Genomic DNA, 12148 nt, shown 5'->3' with positions numbered 1-12148 from the left:
TTGCTGACTCTCAAGTAACTACTCATCCTTTTTCATTTTAGCCCAGTGTGGAGTAAGTTAAGACATTAGATGTAAAAATGTTGAATTCTTACATTTTAGCAGATAATTTGGCCTGTTTTGAGATTTAAAGTGTGTATTATTAGAATTTATACACAATATTGCTTCTACAATGAGCCTGTCTGTGTAGGCAAACAGAAAAAGCAAAGCCCATTCATCCTTCTGAAACCGCGTGCACAACTTCTACCGCTCACTGCTGCTTCACAAAATCACCAGCGACGAGTGCTGTTTTGCAAGGGGGCGGTGTCTCTCAAAATTGAGATGGATGGTTTACAAAAAATATGTGAAACATAACATGCATGTTTCATGATGTCAGTGACAAGACATGGCACCATGTCTCCTGCAATGTAGTTTGTGCCTTTACCAGAGTATCTTAATTCCTGTGCAGAGACTGTGATTTAGTCTTTTTTGTGTGTACCGGGACATGTTTATGGGCTAATAGGCCTTTGTTAGTAGTACTCTATTTATTTAATACAATTGTAGTGTGAACAGAAGGAATAATAAACAGGCTGACTAAACATACGATTCTTCTTTTGGGCTGAGAAAACCCTGTGTAAGGACACAAAAGGGGGACGTTTCCACAGCGGAAAGTAAATTCTTTTGAAGTGGAACTAATCATCTGAGGGATGGTTTTCGTTGTCCTAACAACGCAGCTGAATTGGAATGAGCCTTCTTTTTTGTGGAAGATATGTTTTCTTTTTTTCATTCAGAACTGATGATGATAGCAGTTTCACGCCCTGTCCACCCACATTGTCCGTCCAAACTTCTTTGCAGATAAGTCTTTACTCGGAGACGCCAAACACACGGCGGGTGACTCTTGGACTGTGACGTCAGCCTCACTCTTGTGTCTCCCAGTCTTTCTCTTTTTTAAATACCATTAGAATGAAAGGGGGAATCTCACAGCAATAACAATTCTTTCATAGTGCGAATGGATCAAGACTTAAAAAATACCCCATATCATAATATATCGTCTTTTATATTATGGTATGGATAATATGATGCATTCCTCTTTAGGTTAAGGTTATTTAAGTCAGGTTTTATCAAAATAAACATTTATATTTTATAGAAATTAAAAAATATGAAGGTGAAAAAAATTAACTAAAGTTACATTTCCTTCTTATTTTTTTCCTGTTTTGCAGTATTGAAGGCTCTTTTCAAGATGAGAAAAAATACTTCAGGCGTCTTGTTGAAGTTTTGTGTGTGAACATCTTGAATGCTGTCATAAAAGCTTCAATTAAAGATCTTTACTCAGACGTTTTGTCTTTATTTACATTTCTGTAGTGACAACAAAGTCTGAAACGGTGTAACAGCACATGAAATAATAGTTGAAATAAAGATTTTGATTATTTGTTGTTTATTTTATGAACTAAACTTGGCTTAAAGTAAAATAAAAAACATTTCCTATATCACTATGATGAGCAGAGAAACTTAAATCATCAACCTGGTAACATTTGCATGCTTTGAAAGTCAGTCAAATGATACAGGTCTTAATTAAATCTGTACAGAGAAAATTAAATGTCTCTTTACAAAGGCTTTGATAGACAATTATGATAAATACTGTGAACTGTTATTCCTATAATTGTCCATACTACTCATTCTATTAGGTAGTAAAAGGTTGGATTAAAGTGGACTGTTCTTTCTAAAGATAGCACATGTCCTTTACAAACTAAGTAAGCAATTATTGACTGGAAGGATGAGATCTGGCAATGATTCACTGTGATATAATCTTTTGTCTAAAGCTGGAGGGGTGTAGCTGCATGTTTCAGCTTGTGTCCAGCGTCTCCTCATTTGCGATCCAGGAACTGAAAAGGGTAACTTTGGCCTTGTGACCTCAGCCTGAGAACTGTAAATCTTTCTTCCTCACACAAGCTGTATTGCTTTGCCTCTCCTGAGTTGTAAACTACTGGCCTTTCTGCTAGTCCTATAGCCATCCAGCCGTTTTATTGTCTCAGTAGGGATAGTGAGTTCAGGCAGTAGTCATCGATCAAAACAGAGGTGAACTGTTTGGGGAAAGCCTCTCGGTGCTGTGCTAACTTATCAGTCAGACCTGTCGAGTTTGAGGGGAACAAAGCAAATGCAGATGGTAGATTTTAGTATATATTAGGAAAAGCAATAAACAAAAGCTCCCGTTATGTTTGTTGCATATTAAAAAATAGTGAATTTTATGTGAAATGTGCACGATTAAAGATTTTGACTGAATTAAAACATCAATTATCTGTAAAATGTGAATGGACCACAAATTAAGATTTAACAGTCATCAGATGTCTTTGCTGGAGTCTTATTTTTAACATTTAGACTTTTTCAAACCTTCCCTGCTGTGTTTTTTTCATGTTAATTATATGCAAACTTTTGATGGTGATTTAAATCTACATTATTTAAAACTTTCCCCCATGGATGATTTATTGATTGCAATGTTGCACTTTACAAAGAGGAACATCCAAAGAACAACTGGAGCCCGATTTAAGTCGCAGTATGTTGTAAAATTGTTAAAAATGTAATAAATCAAACTGCTTTTCATTACTCCAAAAAAGCAGCCTGTTGGCGGTAAAGCCATGAATGTAGCCACAGATTTGGCAAACAAATTAAACCCAGTGTGAGTATGTGTTGATAACTGCAGTGAAGTATTTGTATTAGTGAGAAGCAGGTGGCAGCCAAATGAGCAAAGTTGTTCTCAGTCAAAAACTATTTCAAGCTCAGCACAGATTTGTACTGAGAAATCATAAATCTACATGATGTTCAGTTAATGCCAGCTAGTCGCACACCAATTAATGCGAATTTAGGTGGCTTTTACAAGATTTGGCAGCGATGTGATGTCACACGGGGTGGATCCCTGGTTGCGGTGACAAGAGAAGACAACTCTTTCTTCCATAGGAACACAGAAACAGCAGGATGAGTCATAATTCTTTTTTGTAAGCGGTGAAACAAATTTTCAGAAGATAAATCATTTTTGTCTCCACACTGTTTGCCTGCTGTATGCTGCATATTCTCTGCTAAAGCCTCACCAGCACACACTAGTACTGACTGGAGCAGGTTAAGGCAGGACACAGTAGATAAGCACGTGACACACTTGAATGTAGGCCATTTTTAGTTCTTGTTGGGTAGAAGAGAAATTCAGCTCTTTAGAGGATACAAACTTAGAATCCTCAAGGAGCCTCATTTCTTCTCCTTCCAGCTCGAAATTGGCTCTTTTTAATGCAACTGAAAGCTCGCTGTTTTACAGGCACGAATAAAGAAGTGGATGTCCTAGAAATTCAAATGTTGTTTGCGATGGCCGTGTCCAGGAATACATTTTCTTGTCAGAGTGATTGATCAGTTATATTATAGTATCTTCGCATCCTCCAACTGTCCATTGGCTTGCTGGTATTTTTGTCATTTTTACATGCCATCCGGTAACTGGTTGCCATTGTCATCACGGCAGACTGGGAGCCGGGGAGAGGACGCCAGTGCTGTGCCAGTTGGCGCAAGTAGTGAAAACACAAGGCAGACACAGCACAATTCTAATTTTCATCGTTCCAGACACGAAGGTCACTGCTTTGGCACCTGCAGTTTTTACATGTTTGGCTAGTTATTGACTGAGTCCATGTACTTTGGATGTATGTGTAAATTGAACTGATTTATTCCTGTATAAATTATGAAAGTGTTGATTTCCTTCTCATTAAAAAAAAAAAAGAGGTCAGGTTATCCATGCACAGTTATGTAACACAGGGTGATTTAGGGCCACTCTAGTGATCAACTACAATAGTACAAGTCTATTAATAGGGCACACTAGTAAATAGATAATTACAAATCTTGTGATATACATTTATTTTTCTGAATTATATAACACCATGTGTAAAGAAAGAAAAAATCGTTTGTTCACGAGAGGCTCATCGTGATTGTTATTTAATGAGTTAGCTCTCATGCCCCAGTTCTGTTAAAGAAAAAAAAAATCAAAGAAATGCAGCTTTCTTCTTTGCTATGCTGCACACACAACACAGGAAAAATGTGTGCACCTTAGGTTATTGTATGGCTTTATCAGTTTTCGTGTAGCTCTTAAGCCTGTAGATATATTCTCCTGGTGGTGCTTTGCTTAGCACACAATAGTTCTGCAAATATCAGGGGCCAAGTCATTATCTTCTGCTCAGCAGGTCACGTTATTGGAGTGTTGAACTAATGATATGTAATGAGCTCTCTGTGACACATGTCTAGCCACCCTTACTATCGTGGGGCCCATTAATAGATAACAGCATCATAATTAGCTTCGTTGGGAAGCCAAACCTAAGCTTATAAATATATCAAACAACAGTTAAGTTGCGTAACTGCAATGTATGCAGTTCTTATATTTTGTTTTCTTGTGTGTATGGTATTTTGATGAAAGTATTGTGTTCATCGGCACAGCTAAAAATTGCTAAGTACTACGACAGGCACTGATACCGTCTACTGTATAGTATACACAATACCGACAAGAGCGTTTTCAAAGTGTGGACATGTATAATTGTCTACAACTACTTTTCCTTTTTAAACAAACAATAATCTATGGCTAACAGAGCGTCGAATCATTATTGTCAGTGTTTTCACTGTGCTCAGTAAATTGAAAGCCCGGGACACAAATACATGGCTGTCTTAAAAATTTATATTGGAAATGGTTTTGATGTTGTACCCCACTGCAAACACTTTCAGCCTTCTGCAGGTCTCCTAGCAACAGCAAACAAAGGCAGGACCCATCTCAAGTTTCCCGTGGAGCGGCCAGTCCGGCGTGCCTTTGATCTTGACTGGGAAAATAGCTGAGTGGGCACTACTCGCATTTGTCTTTCATTTACTCCAGCACTCCCACCCCCTCCCAAAATGTTCACTCAAACAGCCAAATCTTTATCTGTCCGCAGCAACCAATACCCCTCTTGGATAATCAACCATAGCAAGAGAAGTCATTGATGCACTGTTTAGTCAAAATTGGACGTTTTTGTTTTGGAGCACAGCTGCTGCAGCTATCATTTGTGGTTCCATCGCAAGAAAACAAAAGTGTAAACCCAGATAGTTTAATCCAAGATGGTTTAACCCTTGTTTCCATTGTGTCAAAAGTGTCAAAAAAGACTTACCTCAAAATTTATGAACCTATGCCTTGGTACTTTTGAATGAAGTCGTTTATCTTCCATTGCAAGAAAATACAAGTGAAACCCAAGATTGCTTAAACCGAGATAGTTTAGCTGTTTTTGCAGCGTGTAAAAAAGGACTCAGCTCAGAATTTATCTGTCCATGTCCTTGGACTTTGGTACAAGGAACACGTGAAGCATCTAAAACATTTTCATTGTTTTCAACTTTATAAACTCAAAGCACTTGTTTTTCATAAAAGTCTCAATGCCAAAAGGATACTTAGCAACCAGTGTGGATTTTGCAAGTCTCTGGGCTGACACAGTGCAGGAGAGTGCTCCCATTTAAATTCAACATTAAAAGGCTGCACATGGGGAAAAAATATTTAGGAAGTTTAATAATGCTTTCGAAGTAAGTCTTTGGAATCAAAAATACATAACTCATGCTATGCATAAACATGACCAAGTAAATGCAACACATCTTAAGGCTGTTTAATGTTATCTTACTCTGCTCTGCTTTCATCCAAAACAGCTCAGACAGCTCGAGAGATTAAACAAATTGAAGTGTTACACACTGTTTTGGTGTAATTTACTGTAATTGATGTTTCTATCTAGTGCTGAGGCCTTCTGAAGCAATTGCTTGTGTTTGTAGGAAGGCATACAACCCAGTGGGATGTATTGACCGAGGCTGTTGACTAATACTGCTATATTGGCATGTTTTAATGCTCTCCCATTGTTTGACTAACAGACTCCGCTCTAAAGTTAAAGCACACCTTGCACACTGCAGGGGAAAAAAAGGATATCAGAGTGTGTTTTATCACTTTTTTCTATCAGAGATGACATAGAAACAATTTTCTTTCTTTTGGTATCTTAATAGGTTAGCATCTAGCTATAATATATGCTATAATAACCTAGCTATAATATATGTTTGTGTGTCTTAGAGTCAGAATACTAACATTTTTTGTTATAAAAGTGCTGAAAGAGGTTTTGTTAAAAAAACAAAAACAATATTTGCTCACATACCTTTTGTGATTTCATCCTTCTGTGATGGATACCCCATGGTGCTCCCATTGCCATATTTGCCACATTTTCAAGTGTTATCTTCAGGTATAGTTACACTAACATTGTCAGTACGAACAAAAAGGCTTCTGGTCTTATTTTTTGATGTAGTTTTCTTCCTCTGGAGCAATTTCCACAACCAAACTTCTGTTTCCTGTTTGAACATCCACACGTCTTCACACAATATGGACAGAGATCACTTCTGAAGCTGTGGTAACACTGTCCTTGTATGGACAGAAATTGTTTCAGTATTAAAACACAGTTTTAAAATGAAAGCATATTACTGTGAATATAGGATTCCAGTGCTTAGAAAGTTTTTTTTTTTTTACGTTTAACCCACAAACTCCTCTGTTCTTGATTATGTGATTGTTGCATCAGAATCAGAATACTTTTCTACTCCCTAAGAAAATTATGCATGTTATCCTTGAAATAATGTGCAAGAACAATGTGTCCACATCTCCAGTTACACCACATTGTGTTGCATATGTGGTCCATAAATGTACCACAAACTAACACCCAACAACAAGCAAGTGATCAAAATTGGGACTTGATGAAGAACACAGTAGAGATGACAAATGAAGCTATACAGCTATAAGATACATTATCTTACTGTTACAGGACTGTAACTCCACATAATAGTTTCCCCAGGACTGCTGAGTTTGGTAAATAACCACATGTTTACTGACATATTAGCTAATGTCAGTGATATGCTTTGAAAAAAGTAAAAATGAATACATTTGCAATTTAAATTCATACATTTAATACAATTGTAACAAGACGTGCAACATAACTTGCTTAATGTACCGAAAGTAAAAGTGCAGAAATGGTTATTTATGATGTTAACTGATCATATAGTGATGTATTAATCAGCTTGAATGTTGTAGATTTTTGGATATGATTTGGATCAGATAGATGATTAGTTCAAGAACATCATATGTTTTATTTGTAAAACTTAATTTGTTAAGTAACAACAAACCATAGATTAAAAAATGCAGCGTAATAAAAATACTATTTTAAATTGAAACGTGATGGATTAAATATCAATAAAGAGAAATAAAAGTACCTAAAAATTGTCTAAGAAGAAACAAATTAAATGTAGAGTCATGCAATATAAGGCTTATCTTCAGAAATGGTGATTACATTATGTGGTGAGATAAAATAGTTTTGATTGACAGTACAGATGCCTTTGTAATTTCAAGACTAAAAGCAAACATGAGAACTTTGATTTAAGTATATTTGGTAAATATACTGATGCCAATAGTTTCACACTCAAAAGTCTAAACAAACACTGCAGGTTGTTTGGATTTATTATTCCATTTAGACATGATCACAACAATGTCAGCTCAAATTTTGTAGATATAGTTCTTCTCATAGTGCAAAGGTACACTATTTCAATTAACCTAAAAATGGAAAATAAATATTTTACCTAGTACTATTAGTTGTATTATCTGTCATTCCTGTTAGTGAGTTTTTCAGTGTCTTTAGCAACTGAAAAAAACTCCCAACAAAAACCATTTCATCTGTTATAGATGGTTGTTTGCAGGGAATACTTGTCCTAGCTGGCTCCTATTTTGGGTCGTCAAAGCAGAGGTTCTATAGGAGTGCAGTTTTTTTTTTTCATTCCTTCAAGATCCTATTATGGAAGCATGGAAGTTTTTTTTTAGATCTTGGAATTGTAGGAAAAAAATGCCCCACCCTTGCCTTCAGCTGCCTGTATTCTTCTCTACAAACATGTTACACACTGAGAAAGAAGTCGCAATATTTAATATATAGTCACATTTTTTTCCAGGTTGAATAACAAAACAACAACAACAAAAGAGGTTGTGATCTAATACAGAAAATTTGAAGTGCTCAGACAAGGAGACCTTTACCTTTCAAGCTACCGTCTGACCTGGAAAAGCCAGAGTAACGTTTCGTTTTGCATCTCACCTTCAAGAACTCTTTACTAGCTAAAATAGTTCTTCTGGGAAGAAAAGGAAAACATTTGAAGTAGATCTCTCTTCTCCCTCTTTCTCTTCCCCCAAAACCCATTTGAACCCCTTTTAGCATTTATATATAGTATATTTCTGATTCCGAATCCTGTGCAAAAAGACTGTTATGGCATCAGGTATCATCACATTACCACTGACAAAAAATAAAGCATGTCTTCATGCTTGTCTGCACCAAACCCCACTTGGAGTACCCTTCTGATGACTGCTTGTGCCAACTGACAACAATGTTGGGGTGGAAAGAATGTATTAATATCCTCTTGAGCCCTAAGCATGAACATTTACTGTCACCGTTATTTATCCACTTATATGCTTACCAAATATAGGTGTCCTAAGAAGTAGTTTAGTTACTAGAAGCATTTCAGTATTTTTGCCTTAATGTAGCAACGAGGTGGGACTGTCTCTGTAAAAAAGAATCATTTCTGTTTTCGTTTAATAAAATTATCAGTTGAATTGCTTTTTTATTAACAGCAGCTTAGGGTGCAAGTTCATTGTGCTGGAGGACATTATTGTATGAAAATAAGTTGCGATGTCTTTAAATGTAAAAACACACACTCTTATACACACCATCCTCAAAATTGCTTTCTTAGAAGCTGCAACTCACTTTTTCAGATTTGAATCCAGATAAATTCTTAAACTAGTTTTTGGTACTTTTTATTATTTTCTGTATATATTACAGTTTTAAGCATTTCTTGAGGACACGTGTTAATTGTTAACCTGCTTTAGATGACAGTGTTGGTTGTCTAGCTGGATTTCTGTTATCTACTTTACTACAACAAAAGGTAGATATGTTTTCCACCACACTGTTAAAATTGTCAACTTCAGTTGTACATCTGTCAGTGGAAACAGGATGGTGTTTTTTATGGTTCATCAGCTGATTGGATCTTGGGTCTTTCTGCCTTAAAGGATAGTATTTCTCCTATCCTTTTCAGGATTTTGAGTGCCATGTCCCTCTTAAATAGTCAGAGTTATTGCTCCCACTCTGCCAGTCATGAATACTCTACTTGCCTGCTACCTAATAGCCTACTCCACCACCCTGTGCCCAGGAGACTTCATATGTTTTGTGGTTTCACACAATCTAACAAGTGCCCCATCTTGCCTGATCCTTGTTAATATAACACATGGCAGAATACAGTGAAATTCGCATGTGAAGAAAATTAATGAATCTTCTCAACAAACCAGTTTTGATCTTTCAAACCCAACTAGAGCCAAAACAGAAGCCCTCTTACTCTCAGAGGCCCAACGTGATACTTTCAGTCCCTGTGGAATTTTAAGAGGGAATGGAAGCTGGCAAAGAAATTTCTCAGCAAAGTTGTCTTCTTCTCTCTCCTAAATTTGCCAGTTTTCAAGAGTTCATCAGTGTGGGCAACAGGCTTGGGAAATACAACCCTTAGATACAGATTAATTTCATCCTATAGTTCTCCCACAACCTGTCTCCTTACGAAATATGATGATGGACAGACCTAGAGAAGGTCTTTGCAGCCAGCCACCTTACTTGATTTGTTCTCCATTGCAGGGAGGCAATCTGTAAACAACCCCCCCATCCCACCCCCCAAAAAAGGACAAAGGGATGAATGGTCAAGTGCAAAAAACAGGGCATGTAAAACCTTTCTCAACATACCGCTCTACTGGCTGCAACAGTGGAAGCCTCCAGTTTGGTTAACAAATACTGACTCAGCTTAGTATGCAAAACAAAACCTGGAGAGTTTTGTTCAAATGCTTAATCACTGACTTCAGTCAAATAGAGGTATTTAACAATATTTCTAATATCTCTACTTCATCTCATTGCCCATAGAGAGTGATGTGTGTTACTTTATATAAACGTGCAGGAACACAACAATATGCTTTCTGACCTGTTTTGGCTTACAGCCTTCAATCCCTGGCTTCTCCAGTCTACATCTCACATATCCTTGGGCGAGATACTACCCCCATCGGAGTACGGATGTGTGTCATGTTTTCTCTTACATAGAAAAAGAAGAGAAAAAAGTGCTTGTGTGAATGGGTAAATAAGGCAAGTTGTATAAAGTACTTTGAGTGCTCAGGTAGAGTCCGGTAGAACCAGTCCATTTACCATAACTATCTTTCCAACCTCCATATTTTCTGTAAATAGCAGAAAGGCATCTATAAATTATGATTGTTATGATCTTGGCTCGCAGGTCTTTGTCTCGTGAAGGAAAAAAAAGAGCAAATATATAAAAAAAAAACAGCCCAAAGAAAAACATAAGTGAGCAAATATGGAACATAGAGATCGAGACCTGGAATCATTAGTGGTAAGCATGATATTGCTTTTCTGGCCCAATTAGTAATCTTAAGACATTAGCTCGTGAACACCTAATTTGTAATTATCTGGAAAGTAAATGTCTTTTCAAATATTTCCTTTTAGAAGGGACAGCTATTCAAGATTCTCAGTGTCAAGAGCAGGGACAAAGCACCTGTCAGGGCACAAGGGTAGATGTAGAGCAGGGAAGGTTAAGGGCTGGGTGTATTTCTTTCAAGCCCTTTGTTTGAACCCACGCTTTAATTTCAATCAGCAGTAGATTCTAAAAACTTCATATATAAAATCAGGAATGAAACCTGCCAAAAAAGCTCAAATTTTGCTGACTTTCTCCATAACCTTTTAAAAAGTTTTTTTTTTCTCTTTCCCCTAGAAGTTGTACTTCTACCACCATCTTTGCTCTCGGGGAATTTTTCTACAGACTTCAACTTAGGTTTCTTTCAGTGTCACGTCTGTTCCTTAAGATTTCTTTGGTTGGTGTACTTGTACCTTGTCTGGAAGCAGATCACGCACTGTGCTGCCGCCACTTTGCATACTTACTCATGAAATAAGAGTGCAATGTTTAAGTTAAGAGAACTCAAAAAAAATCATTTTTGCACTTAATTTACTTTAGATAGGATCCAGATTAACACTCAAAAGACCCTCATAAGATTAGTGGATGTATTAATCATGTAAGCTGAAGTTCTTTTAATGTATTATTACTGTTTAAGACATACATGGTAATAGTTGTCGTTAGTATATAAATTATTAAATGGTTCTTGGATACTTCAGATATACATGTTGATAAATGTTATAGATACATAAATGATTAAACGGATTCTTGTTTTTCAGCGTACACACTACCTCGAGATGCTATGGTCCAGGCATCCTTAAACGTACCTATAATAAGCCCCTAATAATCTAATTCACTTTAAATATCAAGTTCAGAGCAAACAGTGGTTTTACATGATATTAAATGTTTTATTTTGTGTTATATGGTAAAAAAAATATTAAATATTTCCTTTCTTTAAACAACTTACTGGAGGTGAGTGGCCAACCACAGATGGTCAGATTCCCACTCAATCATTGTACCTGCATAATGTACCACTGTTGAGAGCTAAGGGTGTTGGAGTGGGAAAGGGTGATTGAAGCTAGAGTGGGTTGGTGTCAATCATTTGAAAACTAAAGAAATTTAATAAATGTGATGAATACAAGTGCATTTATTAATTTTTTCTTATTAATATTTCTAAAATAACACAGTGGCTATAGGGGATATTTTATACCTATTTTAAATGCAGGTACACCAATAGAATCAAGGTGTTACAAACAGGAAAATCTGGTAAAAATGTAAGGGTTGAACATTTGTAAATATATGTTTATTGAAAATATTATTGAATAAGTGGATCGGTGTACATAGTCCCTCTAAGGTAAATACTTTGTTACCACCACATCACTCTAAAATGTCAAACTTGCTTTTGACCTCAAAAAAACCCCAAAACAAACAACAACAAGTTTTACTAAGGTACTTTAAGGTATTTTCACTATGTGTGGCAGAAGGTTATTAGGAAAAATAAAAAGTATTTAAAAATCTTACTACTGAAAATTCTTGGGCCCTCTTTTGAAATAGATTGACTGGACTAAAAGGCCCCCCTACTGGGTATATAAAGAACGCTTAAAGCTTTCGTGCCTATTTAGAGTAATGCGCAGACATTTTACACCATCTC

The 12148-nt window shown here is 36.5% G+C and overlaps 1 long non-coding RNA gene across 2 annotated transcripts in view; it reads left to right on the top strand.

Annotated features, from left to right (window-relative positions):
• The window catches only part of LOC146524897 (uncharacterized), a 107268-nt gene that overhangs the window by 70375 nt on the left and 24745 nt on the right, over positions 1–12148 (top strand). The window contains exon 5 of one of the 2 annotated variants that reach the window (XR_014876192.1): positions 1197–10359. The exons of the other annotated variant lie outside the window; for it this stretch is intronic. This is a non-coding gene — a long non-coding RNA (uncharacterized LOC146524897). Of the gene's footprint in view, positions 1–1196; positions 10360–12148 lie in introns of those variants that run through there. 2 annotated transcript variants of the gene reach the window in all.

The sequence above is a fragment of the Neolamprologus multifasciatus genome, chromosome 2, assembly GCF_963576455.1.
Source record: "Neolamprologus multifasciatus chromosome 2, fNeoMul1.2, whole genome shotgun sequence".
Lineage (NCBI taxonomy): Eukaryota > Metazoa > Chordata > Actinopteri > Cichliformes > Cichlidae > Neolamprologus > Neolamprologus multifasciatus.
The sequence above is the reverse complement of the archived record's forward strand: the minus strand, read 5'-3'. Positions and strand labels throughout refer to the sequence as shown.